Here is a 21,086-nt window from a genome sequence, read left to right as displayed (position 1 = left end):
CAAACAGTCATCCGTCTATCTGCCATCGCGGGGCCAGAGTTGGTGTAATAAATGCGAGCATTGCAGTCAAGTGTATTCACATAAAACAGAATAAATTCTCTCTTTTTTTGGCATCTGTACTCATAACATTGTTATAGATTTCCTCATGCAGTCCCAGAGCAGAGGCCCAGGCCAGCCGTGTGATTGTTTGGGACGGAGGGGTGTGAAATACGGAGCAGGAGAGGAAGGAAGAGGTGCAGGCAGGCGAGAGAGAGAGAGGAGGGGGGGGGGGATGGAGGGATGAAAGAAGAGTGGAGGTTTAATTCTATTCTAGCTGATGGGTTTCTCTGCCCCCTGCATTGTTCTGTCTCATTCCAATCCATCCCTTCGGAGAGTCCTACAGCAGAACACATCCTGTCATTTTACTGCAGATGTGGCACACACACACACACACATTCATGACGAGTGGGCGAGCCATCGTCTCTGTTTGGCACTGAAGAGTCTTATGCTACGCAGAAAACATCTGAAGGATAAGATCATGGTGCTAGTGGTTAAAGCAGACTTTGGCAACACGGAAACATAAAGCTGCACGAGATTCCCAAGCCCACATGTGTTATACAAGGGCAGAACACTGCAGGGTTTAAAAGAAACACTCACACACACCCCTCCCCCACTGCCACCACCACCACCATCATCATCATCACTAAAACTCTTCACACAGCACCATCTAGTGGTCACTCACAGTCATTAACGCAGCAGTTACTGATGGGTGCCAGATAAAACTGTGCAAAAGGGCATTGGCTTTTACAAAAACAACTATTATAAAATACATCATGTAAGGAAATGAGGACAATATTTCACATTGGTATCTTATAGTATAATTTAAATTGTATCTATACTTTTGCAGTACCATTAAAATAGTGTCAGAAGGTACCTATACGCCATAATTTCAGTGCTGAAATGATATATGGTACTTTAAAATGGCAGTAACATGTCCCTTTTGGTACTTTTTTTGTGTGTGTAGGTTTGGTGCTGTTTTGAATATGGTAATCAAACAGTTCCATGGAGATATTTCCAAGAAAACAAATGAATGATGAAAAATATGGCCTTATACCACCATTTAAATACCATGGTGCTTATATATGGCAATTAAACAGGACTATAGTTAAGAACCATTAATCAAGATGTTGAAAGTGTTTTGGTCCACATTATATCAAAGCATTTTCTTCAAAAATCTTAGAAAATAAATGTTCATCTTTACACAATATAATGAATATCACTGGTTTCTATTGCTGATTAATTATCTTATCTATTTTATTATAATTTTTATTATTATTATTATTTTGTCAGTGCAAATTTTGGTGTTTGCAAAAACCTCTGGTTTATATTGCTGCTGAATAATCTCATCTACATTTCCTACAGCGAGCGAAGGACTCCTGGCACAGTTTCCCCCTCCCTTCTCTTCCAATAGATGGGATTTCTTTGAGGTAATGGTTTTGGCAGACGGATACACTAGTGTTTATAGGTTCATGGAGAATGAACACATTTATGTTGGTTCCTATGAGATTTAGCACAGCTGACATCATCAGTGAGTTTCGGTGCATGTGTAATTAGCAGAACTGTGCCCTCTGGTGGAGGGGGAATAAATCATCTTATGCTCCTAACAGACTGTCCGCAGGAAATAAAATCACAAATGAGATTGTTTCTCAAAGACAACAGGGAGACAAAATGCAGACTTTGGCTTGCCTGACAGTTTTCTCCCGAGAAAAAGGTATTATTGTTATTACCCATGAACTCAAACAGGGCTCATCAAAATCTATGAAATATTGAATTTATACTCTACCAGTACAGTATCACATATACAATCATATATTTATGCAATGTGGAAGTGCTAAAGGAAATATCCAAACAAGATTCCTCTGAAATCAAACAAGATCAAAAGATGGTGGGTTTCAGAGCCCCTGTGTTTAGGGTGCTGACCACAACTAGGCAGCTATTGGACTAATTCAGACACACTGGGGTTAAGAAACATCTCATAAATCATGACTTGCGGTGGGCTGGTGGCCTCCACAGCTTTCAGACGCGGAATGAGATACGCTATATGTGTGTGTGACGAAACCATTAAAGGTGTTCCTCACCTGAGCACATCCCAGTCGAGGTCACGGCGCTCACACACAGTGTATAAACAGAGCGCGTGATAAATGTGTGCACATCGCTTATTTCACTACATTCATTTAGAGACAACTTCAGCAGTTCCTCTAGTACACAGTATGAAGCTTAAACAGCGTTTGCAAACTCGCTCAGATGGGAAAACTGAAGACGGACGATTTGTGTATTTGGTAAGTCATTTAGAAAACTGACAGAATAAAAATAGTAGCCTATTGTACTTTATTTGTTCGTCTGTTTTTTTTTTTTTTTTTTTTTTTTTGTTCGTTCAAGCATGGTAACACACTTTTTTGATTTCATGGTACAGTATACATCTCTTTTACAAAAATATGGCGGGAGTACCATGATACAGTGATGACATACTGCCACTGTATAGATGAATAAAAATAATTAATCAATTAATTCAATTCAATTCAAGTTTATTTGTATAGCGCTTTTTACAATACAAATCGTTACAAAGCAACTTTACAGAAAATTATGTTTCTACAATATTTAGTAGTAGCTAGTAGTTTGTGCACGTTTGACAGGATTTTAGAAAAAATAAAAAATAATAACAATAATACAAGACGTAGTCAGCTAGACGATGAACTATCAATATTATTAATTAATAGTTATTATATGATGCAGTCACACATGTAGCAATAATTGTTAGTTCTGTTTGTTGATTCAAGGTTAGCATCATCTGAGGTCCTCTGAGGGTCAGCATCATCTCTTCTCAGGTGTTCTGGATCCAGACTGGAGCTTGTGTAAATCCTAGTTACCACGGGATGTAAATCCCGTGGCAAAACATAGAAACAAAATAGCGACATCATTTGCATAGCTGCTGATCCAACAAAGTAAAATTAGTTTAACCCAAGCTAATTAATAAAAATGCACCTTTGATCAGATGCAACTACACTCACAATTTAAAAGATACATTATTCGTATGCTTGGCGAAAGAGATGTGTTTTTAATCTAGATTTAAACAGAGAGAGTGTGTCTGAACCCCGAACATTATCAGGAAGGCTATTTCAGAGTTTGGGAGCCAAATGTGAGAAAGCTCTACCTCCTTTAGTGGACTTTGCTATCCTAGGAACTACCAAAAGTCCAGCGTTTTGTGACCTTAGGGTGCATGATGGGTTGTAGCGTGGTAGAAGGCTAGTTAGGTATGCAGGAGATAAACCATTTAGGGCCTTATAGGTGAGTAATGATAATTTGTAACTGATACGGAACTTAATAGGTAGCCAGTGCAGAGACTGTAAAATTGGGGTAATATGATCATATTTTCTTGACCTCGTAAGGACTCTAGCTGCTGCATTTTGGACTACCTGTAGCTTGTTTATTGACGAAGCAGGACAACCACCTAGAAGTGCATTACAATAGTCCAGTCTAGAGGTCATGAATGCATGAACTAGCTTTTCTGCATCAGAAACAGATAACATGTTTCGTAGCTTGGCAATGTTTCTAAGATGGAAGAATGCAGTTTTTGTAACATTGGAAATATGATTTTCAAAAGACAAATTGCTGTCTAATATAACACCCAGATTTCTGACTGTAGAGGAAGTAACAGTACATCCGTCTAGTTGCAGATTGTAATCTACAAGATTCTGTGTAGTGTTTTTTGGTCCAATAATTAATATCTCTGTCTTATCCGAATTTAATTGGAGAAAATTATTGGTCATCCAATCTTTTACATTTTTAACACACTCTGTTAGCTTAGATAATTTAGAGGTTTCATCTGGTCTCGTTGAGATATATAGCCGAGTATCATCAGCATAACAGTGGAAGCTAATTCCGTATTTTCTAATAATATTACCAAGGGGCAACATGTATATTGAAAATAGAAGGGGACCTAGGATGGATCCTTGTGGCACTCCATATTTTACTGATGATAAATGAGATGACACCCCATTTAAGTAAACAAAAACTCTTATGTGAATTGAATTATGTCAATTAAAATCTGTATGTGTGTGTGTGTGTGTGTGTGTGTGTCTGTGTGTGCAGAAGCAGGTCACTGCTCTCTGCGGGAGTCTAATAATACAGCATTTGAACGTTACAATAATGCACTGAAATGCATTGAAGGCATTTATTGTAGGCATGGAACAGTGAGTGGGGGAGCTGCTGCACACATTTACTTTTCATTAGTAAAGCAGTTTTGTTTTTCATCACTCTCCGTCATGAGGCCGACACATTAGCCTTCCACAGCCACCTGCAGCTGCGTTCAACACATAGGGGATGTGTTGTGTGTGAGAGCACATAACTGTGCCTATGTATATTACACCAAAAGTGTGTATGCAAGGTTTCACAGAAGGGGGTAAAGGAGTTCTTCCTGTGAAAGGCATGATGACCGGCGGGCTTGTTTGTGTGGACCTCTGTGAATGTAGGTTTTGTTCAGTGTATGTAAGGCTAATGAGGGACAGCTGAATGTGACAAAACTACAACACTGCAGTTAGTTACTTGAATATTACTAGCATATTGGCTGTACTTATAAAGCACATATTAATGCCATATTCTTCCTGACCATATTTTAGATCCCTTAACCCTACTTAACTTAACAACAACCTTATTAATTGTTAATAAGCAATAAGTTAAGAGTTTATTGAGGCAAAAATCATAGTTAATTGTTAATAGTGACCGAAAAAATAAGTCTTAAATTATAAAATAAGAGCATTTTCAAAACCTGTTGTATAAACTTGGCTAGAGAGTGTTTTTCCATAATATCATTTGCTCTGATCTCAGATTTATAAATGATTCTCATTCCAAATCTGGGAAAATGGCATTTTAAAATACACGTTATAAGCGACCCAAACCACCATTTGTGACAATTGTTTTTGAATTGAGTTAGAATAGAGTTGAATAGTTTTTGCGACACAACGTTTTCAATGAACCAAGAGATACTGAAATAATGTGCTGCATGTAAATGAACACAGTGGCACTTTGAAACAAAGAAAGCACTAGGCAATATAATTATATTATTAAATCGGATCCTTTGCAATTTAATAATTTCAATGAGCATTTTTTATTTATTTATCCTTTATTTTATCAGGAATTATCCAACTGAGATATAAATCTCTTCTGCCAGGGAGTACTGGAAAATGGCAGCACACGAACAGATTTCAAACACCTAAATATAATAAAGAATAAATCTTATCCAGCATAATATGAAATAAATATACATAAAAAATGCACGTTTCCTTCAAGCAGGACTCCAAAAGGTTTCTACAAATATTTAAAGATGGGAGTGCTTCTAACATCAAAACACTCTGCATTTCATTTCATAAGGGCTATAGGAGGTAAAGGCAGTGTTGAGAATATGCTCTAGGAAAAATAAAGTGTAATTAAGAAGAAATTCTTGTCCTATAATGACAAGTATAATATGATAAGAGATTACAAATATAAGTTGGCAATTTGCCTAATAATCCCTTGGCAATAAACTGCAGCATATGCATCTTTCTCCTTTGGTACAAGGACGGCTAACCGGCCAATTTGTACATAAAGCATATTGCTTCATTACAACCATGCACTGTTAGAATTCATACAAAAAACAAAATAAATGAATGTCCAACAGGCTAGTAGCACTGTTTCACTGCAAATCGTTGCAATTGTTTTTCAAAGATGCTTTTTGCCACCATGGTGTAGTTATGACATCTACCAGAGACTAAGTGCCCATGCTTTTTCCATCCTCTCACCCCTTTCTTCATATAAGTGCACTCACTGCACTGTGCTTATATGACAGTTTTTACTAATTCCTTACACACGTTTTCAAAACTAAGTCTCCTTTTTTCAGAACTCTACACACAATTCTTAAAACTGCACACACAAAATTCAAAATGCCTCACATCTCCTTCAAAATTCAACACTGCATTCAAAATGCCATAAACACATGGCAAACACTTCTTTCATAATAATACATTTTTGGATATACCTGGTTTTGGTGAGGTTGAAGCCAACCTCATCCACATAAATAAATGTGTTGCGAATTACATGGGCATCCATCTCGAATACTCTCTGTAAAAGACAGAATTAAATACAGATGAGAAAAATATGGTATGTCTGAAGTACTGGAAGTAGTGTTGCACACATACCACTACAAAGGCAAAGTCAAAGTTCGTGACTCGGTCAGAATTTCTCTCAAAAAGCACCTTGTAAAGTTGTTTCATCGTCACTTGGTGCCATTGGAGGATGTGTTGTATGGTCCACAGGCTTACAGAATTGATGTTGTTGAATATGGTGTCATTATTACAAATGTTTATGCAACACTATGCAGTCATACGTATTTTACAGTACATCACTATAATGCTAAAATAGTCATTAGATAGTTGCATACCTGTTCTCATTTCTGAAGGTTCGAACTATGGACGCCACTGTAAATCGACTCAAGATGGACTGGACTCTCTCATGGTCAAACCATGGTTGATTACATGATCAACAAGTGTTGTCCAAATCTCATCAGAGATGGCTCTCCTTCCTTCTCTTATTTGTCCTCGTCCTCTTCTTCTTCTTCCTCTTCCTCTTCCCCTTCTCCTTCCTCCTCCTCCTGGTATTTGTCCTCATTGTCCCCTGCCTCTTCCTCCTACTCCTCTTGCTCTCTGTTCATTGTTAGCATCCAATGTTCAAAACAGGTAATCTGACCTTTGACCTATTTATAGGCCTATCTACTGTAAAGTAAAGCAGTGATTGGTTAGTGATCAGTTAAGCAATTAGTGTTTGCACGTGTGAGGAGTGTGTCTGTGTGACCTGGTGAATAAGTGTCACCAGTCACTTCCTGATATATCTTTGTGTTTTAGGAAGAGAATTGTGTGTGGTGTTTTGAAAGAAGTGTTTTATTCCATTTTAAACTGAAAAGAGCTCATGGTTTTGAAGATTTGGCATGTAGAGTGAGTGAGAGGTTTCAAAAATCGTGTGACATGAAAATATTTTGTGTGTAAGCAGTTGGTAAAAACTGTAAAAATGATTTTTCATATGTATTGTTAATGCACCATATTTGAATGACAAAAAAGAAAAAGATTACTACTAACTACTTTTGCTCTCTTCTCACACAAAGATATCCAATGACTACAGAAGACTTAATAGGCAACACTAAGTTAGTACAGTGTGGCTGCAGGCCTGGTTTATCTGTTTCCTGATCTCCCATGTTTTTTTGTTTTGTTTTGTTTTGTTTTGTTTTTTGTTTTTTTATCCTAGCTCAGTTTTACTTTATGTGTTATAATTGTTACTGCCCCAGCTGGAGGGCAGGAAGCTGATCCAAGACCAGCTGTAATAAGCAGTTTGTGTGTGTGAGTTGGACGGTCCTCGAGCACTTTGCGGGAGAGGGGGTGAGTAAGCGGACCCACAATTGTATTTTCTCTCTTGCCAGGGGGCTCAATCTGGCAACCTGAGTGAGAGCTGTGTCTTCTGCCCAGCAGGGCGTTTAAGGTGTTAGATTATAATTAATACAGGAATCTAATTCCACCTACTCTGTGTCAGAGTAAGATAATTATAGAGACACTGATGGACGTCATCTGGCTCACAGTGGGCTGCAGAGAGAGAGAGAGAGGGTCATATCTGAACTGCAGATGTGTGTGCGAAACAGGTGTGGGTAGAGAATGAACAGAAAATAAATAAAAAAAATGAAAGTTAATAATATAATATAAGCATAATAATTTTCAATGAAAGCAAATATCACATTACTTATAGTCAATATTCTTATGCTTTGGGTCAGTATTTGTTTCTCATAACAGGGTGATAACATTCTTGTAACATTGAAGTGTTAATGATAAAGGTCATCACATTGAAGTGTTAATGATAAAGGTCATCACCTACTCCACTAAATAAGATAACAAGAGGTAAAAACTAAATAATAATAATTCCCTCAAATAAGACGTTGAAAAAAAATCAAACCATCATTGTCAAAAGGAGAGAAATTGAACAGAATAACAAGGTTGAAAAGAAAGTGCATTTCTCACAAATGTAAATCATAAAGCTGACTGTGAAAGCATAATTGTTTTCACAGTAAAAGCATTATTATGACACCATAAGTTACAGTCAATATTCTTGTGCCTTGTGTCAAGATTTTGTCTAATAACAGGGTTGAACTGTTGAAGTGATAAGTATAAAGACTGCTACTTATTTTTGATGGTAACTAAATGGTAAAAAAAATCCCTTAAATATGATACCAGAGATATAATATGCAATTTTTCATAAGGAGGGAAATATCACAACATAAAAGAGTTCTAAAATCAACAAAAATGTAAAAATAGTATAGTTGTTTTAAATTAATTAATTTCCTTTACATAATACATACAAAAAAAAAGTTCAATATTTCAAATGAGATATGTTCAGTAACCTGTTAAATATTTCTATGTATAGAAATGGCAGCGCTTCATTAGACACAGGTGTTCAGAAACCAAATACACAGAAGATGTATACAGCCTTGAAGTGTGTGTGTTTCAGTTGTTCTGAAGTCAGATGGCTGTCTATAACCACTAGCGATACATTCAAAACACACAGAAGGATAGGGACAATGAGTGAGAGGGAGCCTTGTGGATCATGATATATGTTTCATCTGTAAAGAACACACACACACACTCACACATCAGCTTTCATTTCCTGAGCTGGGCTGGGACCAGATGAAACGCTGTCATACTCTCTCTTTCTGATGGAGTGTTTTATTAAGTCACTGTCTGATATATGCTCTGTACTGGCTCTGCTGTGCGGGTTAGTATTTTGTCCAGTCACTGATGTTACTGTAAGACTGATGTGCAGAATATTTCACTGTTATGCTTTTTTATTGCCGTCCATTTGTTAAAATGACTGCCCATGGGATAATCCATCTGTCTATATCAATCCACACAGACCTCCAATATTGCTTGCCGTACATTCAAATATGAACTTGAAAGTAGCTTTCAATAACTAACTTAAACACATGAAAATAACACATTATTTTGTGTTTACCATCTCGACCATCGTTTCACAAGCCAAAGGTGCAATTTTCTTGATTGTCTTTCTTTAGATGACACTATTCCTTAATACATTTCACAAAATAGTAGTGTTCATTCTCTTTAATTATTCTAAAAGGTAGTATTCTGCTAAATTTAAGATGGATTGTACAGTTAAGATAAGCTGTGGGAAGCTTAGTGGTGGTAGAAAAAAAATATAGATGTCAGGTCGAGTGTTGGGAAAGTTACTTTTAAAAGTAATGCATTACAATATTGTGTTTCCCCATAAACGTTAACTTATTGTGTTATTCAGTTACTTTTTATGGAAAGTAATGCATTGCATTACTTCTGTTACCTGAGATGAGCTTGCTAATTGTTTTTTATTTATTTATTTATTTTTAATTAAAAAAGTAAAACTAAGTAATGTGTTAGGTATTTTAAACCATTGTAAACCATGTAAATTAAAAAGGAATGCATTACTTCACGACTTACTTGTTACAATGTGTTACCCCAACACTGGTTAGGACTGATGTAATGTATCTGTTATTTCTTTTTTTTATTATTAAAATAAAAATGTATGGTCACCATGAATACAAAATGTCAGATAAAACAAAAAAAACCACAGGATGACATAACATAAAATCAGGCATTTTCTTCATTTATTTCAGGCTAACAGGCTTTAAATTTAATGTGAGAGAGCTATGAGTTGTGCGGTTAATGATAACGGTGTAGATAGATGCATGTGTAGATGATGCAGTAGTATGGTATATGGATGTTATAGATGTGGATGACAGTGTACTAGTGGTTTGCATGTTGTATAGTGATGTGAATACACAGTGTAAGGGTAAAAATGAGAATCAGCATCTGTGTTTAATACAGGCTCAAATTGTGTTGGCTCAGCTCTTTGGTGTGATCTGTACACATGGGTATTGAGCTCGCTGTAGAGGAGAGTGATGTCATGCTCTGATAGATGTCATATGCTTGAGATGCAAATATTAAAGATCCAAGCTCAGTGAATCAGTGTTAAGAACTGAACTGTGTTAGGAATCGAGAAGTAAAATTCACAATGTGGTCATTCATTTTGATGCACCTCACACAGTCAGAGTAAAGAGGGGAAGCAGATGCAAATAATGCTCTGAGGACTGTTTCCCTCCTTTATGATTCATGAATCTAGAGTTTAATTAATGTATAATTTGCTTATAAGCAAATTTACTACAACAGTACAAGCAGGTTTAAGGATTATGAGCTCACACAAATATCTACCTCCTCTGCCACAGGCTGCTTTTATACTCACTGTCATATTATGTTCATATTAATTACATCTGTGGGATTTAACTAGACATAGAAGGAAAAACAAACCTGAAAAAGGACAGACTGAAAAGTCATAAGACAGAGAGCCTTTTTTAACTACACAGATGAAGTCCATTTGGCTGATTTGATCCTGTGGTGTGCTTTGATGTGTGTGTCCTGGTCTTCCTCGTTTGCTCCTCATAAGGACAGGCTAATTTCCTTTCATGTGAGTGATTGTAATCTGTCCCATTTACACACACATGCACACTGAGTGAGTACTGATCGATGGCCTTTACGTTCAGTGTTACAGACGAAGGCAAGGCACAGTGTGAGTGTGTATGGGAGAGCAACAATTTCATTAGTTCAATTTTCATTGTTCATACTGAAGGTCAAAGTATGCTTCGGTTTCCAAATTCTGGAAATTTAGTCATCAGAAGAGTCTGTTTGAGCACAGCAGCACACGTTTACTAGCTGCATGCATGCTCATCTGAATTTGACATCTGCACATAAGCATTGATTGAGTTCAGTAGGTAGCAACACTCACCATTGGGCCACTGAAACAGCCACTGTTTACTACTGCTACTAAGACGGCAATTGAAAATACCAATAAAATGACAAAAAAAAGGTAACAAAAAAAAAAAAGGATATGAATTTTTTTTATGTTTTTGAAAAAAATAAATGGAAGTTGGAAATCTGGAGTTCCCATTATAGGCGCTTTTAACTAGAAGTCAGAATTTCCCATTTTGGAAGCTTGAAGTAATCATAACAACCCCAACTTCCAAATTAAAAATGGCTTTCTAGTGCATCAACATGTATGACACATTTGTAATATTTTGTTTGTTAGTACTTCTGTTTGTCTGTATCAGTGGCGTACACAGTGCTATCCAACCTCTATCTGTGGACATCATAGTTCAGCATTATTTGCTCAATATACTGCTTTTTATGACTGTTATTGCTAATGGAGGTCTTTACTGAAATGTGATAAACTCAGTGTGACGTCATTCCCAGCTCCAAAATCAAACTCCCAAGGGGAAATGGAATGCAGCTTTAGCTCCAACCCTAATCAAACACATCTGAACAAGCTAATCAAGGTCTTCAGACTTAACAGAAAGTTAAAACAGGTCAGTTTGATGAAGGTTGGAGCTATAATCGACAGGACAGTAGACCTCAAGAGCCAGGTTTGAGAACCCGGGGGTTTTATAACTCGATGAAGATATACAATATGATATTTCATATTCTTAGTTCAAACACACAACGATTCACAGTATAAACATATGCATGTAAGACCTTGTTTAAACCTGGCGTTAAGATGCATTTTTGTTGATACAATCATGAAAATGAGTTTGTCCACTTTTGGACATTTTCAGAGATAGACAAAAACACTTTTGACTCGATTGCCTGGACGCTCATGTGGTCAAACGCATTCAAACAGCCACAAAGGACCACTTACTCGCTGACCACTGACCTAACATGTAAGCCTTATGGGATGTGTTTTGAGAAAGTGCTCTAAAACACCGATTCCAACTTCACTTTGTTTTGTCAAAGCACACTGATTACGATTGAAATGACCATTACCATTCATGACCTTTCTATTTTCTGGCTTTTGCTCCTGAGAAAATGGTGTAGAGTGTGATGAAATAAGATGAAATCCAAACACAAGTGGACACAGGAGCATTTAAAGTGCACGTTAAGACCAGGTGTGAATGGTAATGTGTCTCGGCTGACCATTTGTGATCGGATCACTGAGAACGCATCTTAATACCAGCTGTTAACACTAGAACAATCACAGAATGACTCTGAACACCCACTCCTGATACACACTCTCATACGGTCTCTCTCTCTCAGTGGTGGGCCTCGTTCTAACGACTGTTTCTCTTTCAGTAAGTCTGCAGCCCGCAGGTTCCTGAAACGCTTCATTATTCTCCTCTCTTCTGTTCCTGTTATTGATACACTCCAGATTTCTCCGCTCCATTGATCCAATGCAGCTTATAGATTAAATAAAACAAGTGTGTTGAGAACAAACCAAGAGCTGCCTGAGGACCTCACCAACTGAATCAACATGATCAAACCATCCATTCTAATCTATAAATACAATTATGAAAACTAGAAGTTGAATTAGAGTAAATCTGCCAATACTGAGAGAGAGAAAAAGTGACTCTGGACCACGCATATCTTCTGGATCACACTGGATTTTGAGGTGGTCCATGGCAGTCATTCCCAGTCCATTTGAAGATATGGCATCAACATTAGCCATTAGTTGTGCCCCATGGCAGGACAAGCAGAAACAATATTTTCAGAATGAGCAACCCCTCAACTCTGTTCTTTCATAATGAGGATTCAGAGGTTTATGTTAATGAAGGCCTGGGCTGGCAAGACTAGAGCCCTGGAGCTCAGCACTGCTGTTTAAAAACCTGCTCACATGACCAGAGAACTCTTTTGTAAAATAGTATCAGTGTTATTCTCAGTCCCATACTCTCTGTTTCTGCCACATTAGCAAAATTATGAGACAAAACTCTGGAGTTTATGATATCAGCTAAGCTGTCTACTTTAAGAGTCTGGAGTTTGTTGAGTGTTGTGTGACTTGAGCTCAGTAAGTTCCAGAAGTAGTTGAAAAGCCTTGTTCAGAATGTAAGTCCAAATCTGATTATTTGTGTACTGGAACCTGATCTAAATTATTGACTATCCACACTGTGTATTGCAATGGTTAAGATCTGATTTGTGTGTCCTGTGGTGCTATTTTGTTTTTGCTGCATTTATTTCTATGGCAATGACATTCTGTTGGTACTGTATGCCGACTGTTACATGTTCTCTGTGTGTGCTTTTGTCAGTTGTTTAATGTAATGATGTTTTTGCTCGTGTTTTCTGTTCTTTGTTTTAGTTTCCTTTGTTACTTAAATACTCTGCATAGTTCCACATCCTCGCTTGACTGGCACTTCACAACAACACAACATTGGTTTTGCAAAGACATTCAGAATCTTTTCTACAAACCCTGTCTGACAAGTTTGGGTTATGTGGCTTGAGAAAGTGACATAAACAAAAAAGCTATGTAAAAATCTGATCTGAGAGGTCAGACTGAAAGAAGACCATATAACCGTCCACAAAAATCTGTCTTGTTTGAGTCTTGTGTAGGTAATCTCGGACATGTGAAAAAACCCTTAAAAAAAACAAGAGTAGTACTTCATAAATAGCATTACAATCTGCATGAATTAGGGTGCATACAGTGTGTGTGTGTGCGTGTGTGTGTATGTGTGTGTGTGGGTGCGTGTGTGTGTGTGTGTGTGGGTGTGTGTGTGCGTGTGCGTGTGTGTGTGTGTGTGTGTGTGTGTGTGTGTGTGTGTGTGTGTGTGTGTGTGTGTGTGTTAGAGATCTTATGCAAATAAGGCTGTTGGTTTTCCTTGTAAATTATGGCTTTGGTCTTCTTGTTTCTTTGCTTACATAAATCCTGGAGTAGTAAATCAGTGCACAGCACCAAACATAAAGTAGCGCAGAGGAGCTCATTAGAATTTAGAGCATGTGATTGTAATCAATGTTGTTTATTTGTTTAGTTTTTTTCATCTTGCGGTACTTTTATTGCATCTTGTTTACATTTGCAAACACACACAACCATGTGTCAGAAAGATGCAGACTCATCACATACATCTGTTTATTGAAAACTGAATAATTCACACAGTTCTGATGTGCAGAAAACAGGGTGAGAGTGCTCTTGGATCGTATTTTGGTATCAATACCTTTCAGCTGGCTGGAATTCCCAGCTGCAGCCAATCAAAACAAGCAAATCATTCCAGCCCCGAGTAGCTTTACATCACACATAAATCATCTGCTGCATCCCATAGAGTCCTGGCACATCTCCAACCCCAATCACCTCAAACACAGTCAAACACACAAAGGTTCTCTCTGCACATTACCGCTGGGTTTTGGAACATGGATTTCCCCTCCTTCCTCTGTGATGATTAATACAGTTTTGTGAGTGTATTTGAGAGAAAAGTGTGTGAGAAAGAGGTGATGGAAAGCTTCATGTGGTTTCATAGGTTTTGCTGGTTAGCATGGCACTGTATCTAAATGCATATTTCTGTAATTAGTAAAATGTCATTTTTAAGGATAGAAAATATATTTATTTAACATAAAATTATTTATTTTTATTACATTGTTTATTTACATTAAAGCATACAAATTAAATTAAAATGCATGGGATACATTTTTATTCATTATTACTACTTCATTTTGAGCAGATATTTTTGCCATTTCCACTATGCAATGCAACATCTAACCTGTGCTATTTTAGTATCAATGAGAGCATTATAATTGTTATGAATATTTTCTATCAGATTTTATTTTTATATTTTCCATTAAAATTTGAGGTAAAGTTGTAGTAAGTTTAGTTGTATTGATTTTATTTTTCGGTTTTAAATATTAGTTATTTTTGTAAATTAAGCAAAACTGTATTTAAAATTTGAAATGTTGTTTTGACAACTTGCTAAAATAAAATGATATTTTATTATTATTTATTATATAATTTTATCTAAAATATTTTATCTGTTGTGGAATCCCTGAATGCATTGCTGTGATCTCAGAGAAAAAAATGGGTAAGGTAATTTTCAATTAAAATTAAATGCTCTATTTTCAGTATTACTTATTAAATATAATTTACCATCATTTATCATTTACCCACAAATGTATTTTTCCCATAACAAATGTTTCTCATTATTGCATTATTTGAATTTGCCTTTATTTAAACAGCACTTTATGGTTGTGTCAAAGCAGCTTTAAGTCAAGTCAAGTCACCTTTATTTATATAGCGCTTTAAACAAAATACATTGCGTCAAAGCAACTTAACAACATTCATTAGGATAACAGTCAATAATGCAAAATGAGAGTTAAAGGCAGTTCATCATTGAATTCAGTGATGTCATCTCTGTTCAGTTAAATAGTGTCTGTGCATTTATTTACAATCAAGTCAACGATATCGCTGTAGATGAAGTGACCCCAACTAAGCAAGCCAGAGGCGACAGCGGCAAGGAACCCAAACTCCATCGGTGACAGAATGGAGAAAAAAAAAAACTTGGGAGAAACCAGGCTCAGTTGGGGGCCAGTTCTCCTCTGACCAGACGAAACCAGTAGTTCAATTCCAGACAAATATTAGCGTAGATGCCATTCTTCTAATGATGTAGCAAGTACATCGGGTGTTATGGGAAGTGTTTCTGGTTCCGATTTACCTAATTAATGCAGCCTAAAAATCCTTTAACGGATTTGGATATTAAAAGCATATTAGTATGTTATGTGTAAGCCAGGATAAAGAGATGGGTCTTTAATCTAGATTTAAACTGCAAGAGTGTGTCTGCCTCCCGAACAATGTTAGGTAGGTTATTCCAGAGTTTAGGCGCCAAATAGGAAAAGGATCTGCCGCCCGCAGTTGATTTTGATATTCTAGGTATTATCAAATTGCCTGAGTTTTGAGAACGTGGCGGACGTAGAGGATTATAATGTAAAAGGAGCTCATTCAAATACTGAGGTGCTAAACCATTCAGGGCTTTATAAGTAACCATGTTTCCTGATGATATCTCCCAAGGGTAACATATAAAGCGTGAAGAGTAGCTGCCCTAGAACCGAGCCTTGAGGTACTCCATACTGCACTTGTGATCGATATGATACATCTTCATTCACTGCTATGAACTGCTACAAACACAGCTTTACAGTGTCAAACAGGAAAATAGTTTGCCAATGATGCATTTTTCCAGCTAAAGTCAGTTCATTGATGATTCAGTGATGTCATCATCCAGTTCAGCTCTTTCCCAATACAAGGATGTATTGTTTATTTTTATAGTATGTGCTAATTCTACAGTAAAATATGCTTATTATAGTATTTATTCATTAGCTTAGCAACATGCTAATGTCAAACTCCACTAAAAGTCCCTTGGATATAACTGCACTATTTATGTGGAACAAACAAGTGAGTGTTAATGGAGTTACAGCCTATGTACAGTTTTTATTTAATGATACAGCTTTAATTAAAGATCATTTTTCTTACCAAACAATAACATACAGCGTAACAGGTTTGAATGGTTGATGACTTCAGTGAATATAATGAAATGAAGCCTTTATAATGGATCCATTGCCTGCAACAGTATTTATCTTAGTAAGTCTCTCTGTAATCTTGAATTATCCCACCACAACGGCACACAATCCATGCAAACAGGACGCCTGTCATTCTAAACAATGGGCCACAGTAAATACACAGCCTTGATTAAACACTGGAAACACATTAGACCAGAGTAACACAAAGACACGCAAAGAGATGGGAGAGGTCAATAATTTCAGTCTGCTGCTCCACACATGCCCAAGACATCACTGAGTATGTGCTACTTTTGTTTGTTTTTCACTGGATTTGGTCCAGTTGTATCAGATGTAATTCATGAGATTAGTGTTGGAATAAAACAGTTTTGCATTTGTTATTCTTAGCAGAGCTATACCAAATAGTTATAAATAGATAATAGTTTTATCAGAGTATTCTGTTATTAAAACATGGGTTTATGGCTGTGAATATTTCGCAGATGGAAAGACTCTGTTCAAAATGAATACTGACTGTATAATATCTTTGCTGAAAGCATATGGGATCGTCACAACAACTGACAAAAATTCAGCAAAAGACATAGCCAATAACCTAAAACAGTGCGTGTTTCTCTTCCGCGGCCCCTCAGACTACACTGAGTTTATGGAAGCTGCTCTTATCAAATTGTTAAGGTCTTTAATATAACATTCAATATCCTGGGTGAATTATTTTAATAGAATAAGTCATATTTCAGGTAGCCTGGCTTTCAGATGCTATCACAACCACACATTTGTCACCTGTCATATTATTATCCACTGTCTGTCACGTTCATTTGTCAAAAGGAAGCCGCTCGGAGACACCGAGTGTTTGAACCTGGCAAAATCAGATTTGAATATCCATTCAGATTTGGGCTTCATATTTATGGTTATGTTAAGCTAATAAAACGCTGAGATCTGATGCCCATTTATTTACGACTAGGATTGTATGAAATGCCCACAGTTTTATATATGGGTCTGGTCAGACTGAAAGTAATGGTACTAATATTCTGTATGTGAAATCCGGTTTGAACCATAGATAAAACGGTGAAAACCTAATTGCTCATTTAAAAACCTGTCAAAGCAAGAAAATTTGAAAATGTACTCTCGTTCAGGCCATCCAAGATGTAGATGAGCTTGTTTCTTCATGGCAACAGATTTGTTGAAATGTAGTGTTACATCACTTACACTCTAAAAAACGCTGGGTTGTTTTTTCAACCCAACTGCTGGGTTGAGGCCGTTGGATAGGACTTTGTGATGTTTTAACCCAAGTTTGGGTTGAAAATAACTCTCTTTTTTAACCCAGCGGGGTGGGTTGAGGACGCGGACGTGAAGGAGAGCACGCACGTCACGTCAAAATCGTACGTCTCCAGTGCGAGCAGCCGCCATTTTCTCAGCGTGATAGAAGCGAGAAGCGAGTGAAAGACTATGGTAAGTAACGTTAAATATTCAAAATGTAAAGTTATCTTTTATTGTTTACCCGGTTGTATGAAAGGCGGAAGGTTTTATGAAAGGCGGAAACAAAGGAGCTTAACGTTATATATATATATATAAAAAAAACCGACGCGGTTTTCGCCTCGGACACGGAGGTCTTAACTGCCTCATGTAACGTTACTGAACGGAGGATGTACTTTTAATATAACGTCTGTGAATGTATTTTGTCATATTTACATAAGATTTTACATTATCTGTTCTCTTTGAGGCGTTAACAGACGGTTATGGTCACGGTTACGCTCATGTGAATTTGTCTTTTTTTTCGCGGTTAAACTGAATTTATGTTTGTCTCCTAAAGGAAACGGCATTGTGTAGTAAAGACTAGCATAATTATTTTGAGGCTGTTGAAGTGGTAACTGTTAAAAGTATGTTTTACATGTAATATTTCAGGCTTGTCCAGCTCCTGTCTTCATTGTCCTCGCGCTGAGAGTTAAAGACACAGAAGCTGTTTGTGTGAGGAGTCACAGACCTGTGTGAGGATGAGGAGGAGGTGTTCTTCTGAAGAGAGGGACAGACGGTTTAAGGAGAGTAAACTTCAGAATAACATCAAGTTATCTTTATTTTACTAAGACTAAAATAATGTGTGTGTTTGTTTTAGATGTTGAAATCCAGAGACAAGATAACTTCATTCTTTTGAGACTGATGTAAGTTAAATTATTATTACTTTTTTTTTTAGAAAATTAATGTTTCTGTTGTGTCCTGCCTGTTAACTTCACATTTTGATGCAAAAAAGTGTGATTTTATATATGTATGTATGTATATGTTCATATTTTATTGAAACCATTGATGCCCCTCTTTGCAGAACTCAAACTAACTGGAGTTAAGGACACACAAGTCTGCTTGTGTGAGGAGGAGGTTTTCTCAGCTTCTTCTGAAGAGAGGGAAATATCGTTTAAGGCAAGTAAACTTCATAATTTCATGTTATTAGTTGTTGTTTTTTTACTAAGAGTAAAATAATGTTTGTTTTTAGTTTTTATAGATGTTAAAAGCAAGAGACATGGGAGATCATCATTCCTTTGAGATTTTATGTAAGTTATTTTTAGAAAATACATTTTTCTGTTGTCTCCTGCTGGTTTACTTTACATTTTGATGCAACAACAGTGTGATTACGTGCTCATTTCATTAAGACCATTGATGTCTGTGTTTTTTATTGCAGAAATCAAACCAACTTTGGAGTTGTCTGATTTGGAGAGTCATTATTCTTGGTCTTCGCTCTTAGAGGTAAAGTTCACACAAAAAATAATTTACTTGCCCTCAAGTCATTCCAAACCTATAAGACTTTTGTCTGTCTTTACAACATAAATTAATATATTTTTAGTTTTCTCATAATATTTGTTAATCCATTTATAGTTTAGATAATCAGTATTTTCAAGCTTCATAAATATAGAGTTATTGTAGAAGTAAATTCTGATATTTATATGTGAATACATCTTAAATTATATGGTAGCAAACATGTATGTTCAAAATAAAATACTGGTCTCCCAGACCAGCAATGGAGGACACAAAAAGAGAATATTAAATATATTCATACGTTTTCCAAAAAATTAGCAGATTTTGTATGAGTCTGGAAAAACATGAGGAGAGTAAATTATAAACATTTTAATTATTTGGTGAACTAACGGTTTGAAGAGCAACCCTCCATGTACGTGAATATTGTGAGGTATGTGAATGTCATGTCTGTTTTAATGTTTCAGTAAAGAAGCTTTCTGAAAGCAATATTTATTCAAACAATATCGCATGTCCTCACACTAGTGCTGCCATTATAGCATTCTGGAGCGCTGTGGTGGACTGAGACATTAAACAACCGCACAAAGTGTTGAAACTTTAAAACCGATTATTTACCTATCCTTACGGATGTGAATACACCTCTACCTGAAAATGGATAGTTTAATTAAATGTTTAATTTTTTCAAATGTGTTTCTCTTAGGCCACTGATGAAGAACAGGCGGTGACTGGGATGAATGCTGGTCAGAGAGGAGAAACTTTCCCCTAAACAGCGGTGGTTTTAAAGGAGGACGCTGCCCTGGATGATGTAGAAGATGTCACATGCTGTGCTGATGGGGTTTCTTCATGATTACATCAGTTATGCTAAAGAGATCATGAAAATTGACCGTGATGCATGATCTGTATTCATGGACTATGAAACAAACTGTAAGTGTATAATTTGTTAAAAAAAAAAAAGTTAAATGATTTTTCTGTGTTGTTTAGTAGAAGAGTTTACACTCTGTCATTCATACACCTGCTCACATTCTTTCACACACACACACACACACACACACATGCGTCTGTTAAATGTTATAATATCAAAGTTAATGTTGTGATTTATTTGTGTACTGTCATGCCAGAATAGTTGGAAAAAAACCTAACTAATTGTAAATTTATTGTATGTGTTTTCGTATATTTTTATACAATATATACAATTGAACAAAGTCCAATTTGATCTTAAGTTATATTCATCAAATGTTCAATGCTTTGTTTATGAACTCTGTAGCTGTTAATGCCATCCTTTTCTGCATTTCTTCTAACATGTTACTTTTTTACTTTTCTCTTGTTTTTAATAAATATTTTCCTTTTGGTAATTATTATTTGTGTGTAAAAGTGATATTTAAAATGAACAACATTTGTAGGTTTAATGCCTAGCTCAATTTGGGTTAATTTTAACGTAGAAATGCATTGTTTCCCCACATGGCTGCACTCTGCGAGTTTATTTTCTGCCAGCAGGAGGCGCTAAGAGCGGGAGAGGTAGGTTTCTCCGGTAACGGCTGCAGAGCGGCGGTGAGCTCACAAACGCTGCCTCATCAAGCACATGCGAAATGATATCGAACATTTTCTAAATACAGTAGTTTTCCTTCTGAAATACAGTGATAAAAAAACACCCGCTCTGTTTTTTTAAACCCTGCAATATAGTCATTTTAAACCATAAAAAAGGCAACCCAGCAGGCTGGGTTAAATATGATAACCCAACTGGTTGGGTTAAAACAACCCAGCGCTGGGTTCGTCCCTTTTTGACCCAGCGCTGGGTTGTCAAAATAACCCAAATTGGGTTGTTTTCAACCCAGCAGTTTTTAGAGTGTACTCAGCAGTGGATCCTCTGCAGTGAATGGGTGCCGTCAGAATGAGAGTCCAAATGGCTGATAAAAAAAAAAAAAACATCACAATAATTCATAAGTCATCCATACC

The 21,086-nt window shown here is 36.6% G+C and overlaps 2 long non-coding RNA genes across 2 annotated transcripts; both read left to right on the top strand.

The window, feature by feature from the left end:
• The first annotated feature begins 17,648 nt into the window (after positions 1-17,648).
• Positions 17,649-18,803, top strand: LOC128019583 (uncharacterized). Its single transcript, XR_008185206.1, has 3 exons — positions 17,649-17,843; positions 18,297-18,550; positions 18,709-18,803. It is a non-coding gene; the product is annotated as an uncharacterized LOC128019583 (long non-coding RNA).
• A 76-nt stretch (positions 18,804-18,879) lies between these two features.
• Positions 18,880-20,488, top strand: LOC128019585 (uncharacterized). The gene is made up of 3 exons (XR_008185208.1): positions 18,880-18,934; positions 19,063-19,127; positions 19,834-20,488. It is a non-coding gene; the product is annotated as an uncharacterized LOC128019585 (long non-coding RNA).
• The last annotated feature ends 598 nt before the right edge of the window (positions 20,489-21,086 follow it).

The sequence above is a fragment of the Carassius gibelio genome, chromosome A9 (assembly GCF_023724105.1).
Source record: "Carassius gibelio isolate Cgi1373 ecotype wild population from Czech Republic chromosome A9, carGib1.2-hapl.c, whole genome shotgun sequence".
In the NCBI taxonomy this organism is placed as follows: Eukaryota; Metazoa; Chordata; class Actinopteri; order Cypriniformes; family Cyprinidae; genus Carassius; species Carassius gibelio.
Note: the sequence above shows the minus strand (reverse complement) of the source record. Positions and strands in the feature narration are given on the sequence as shown.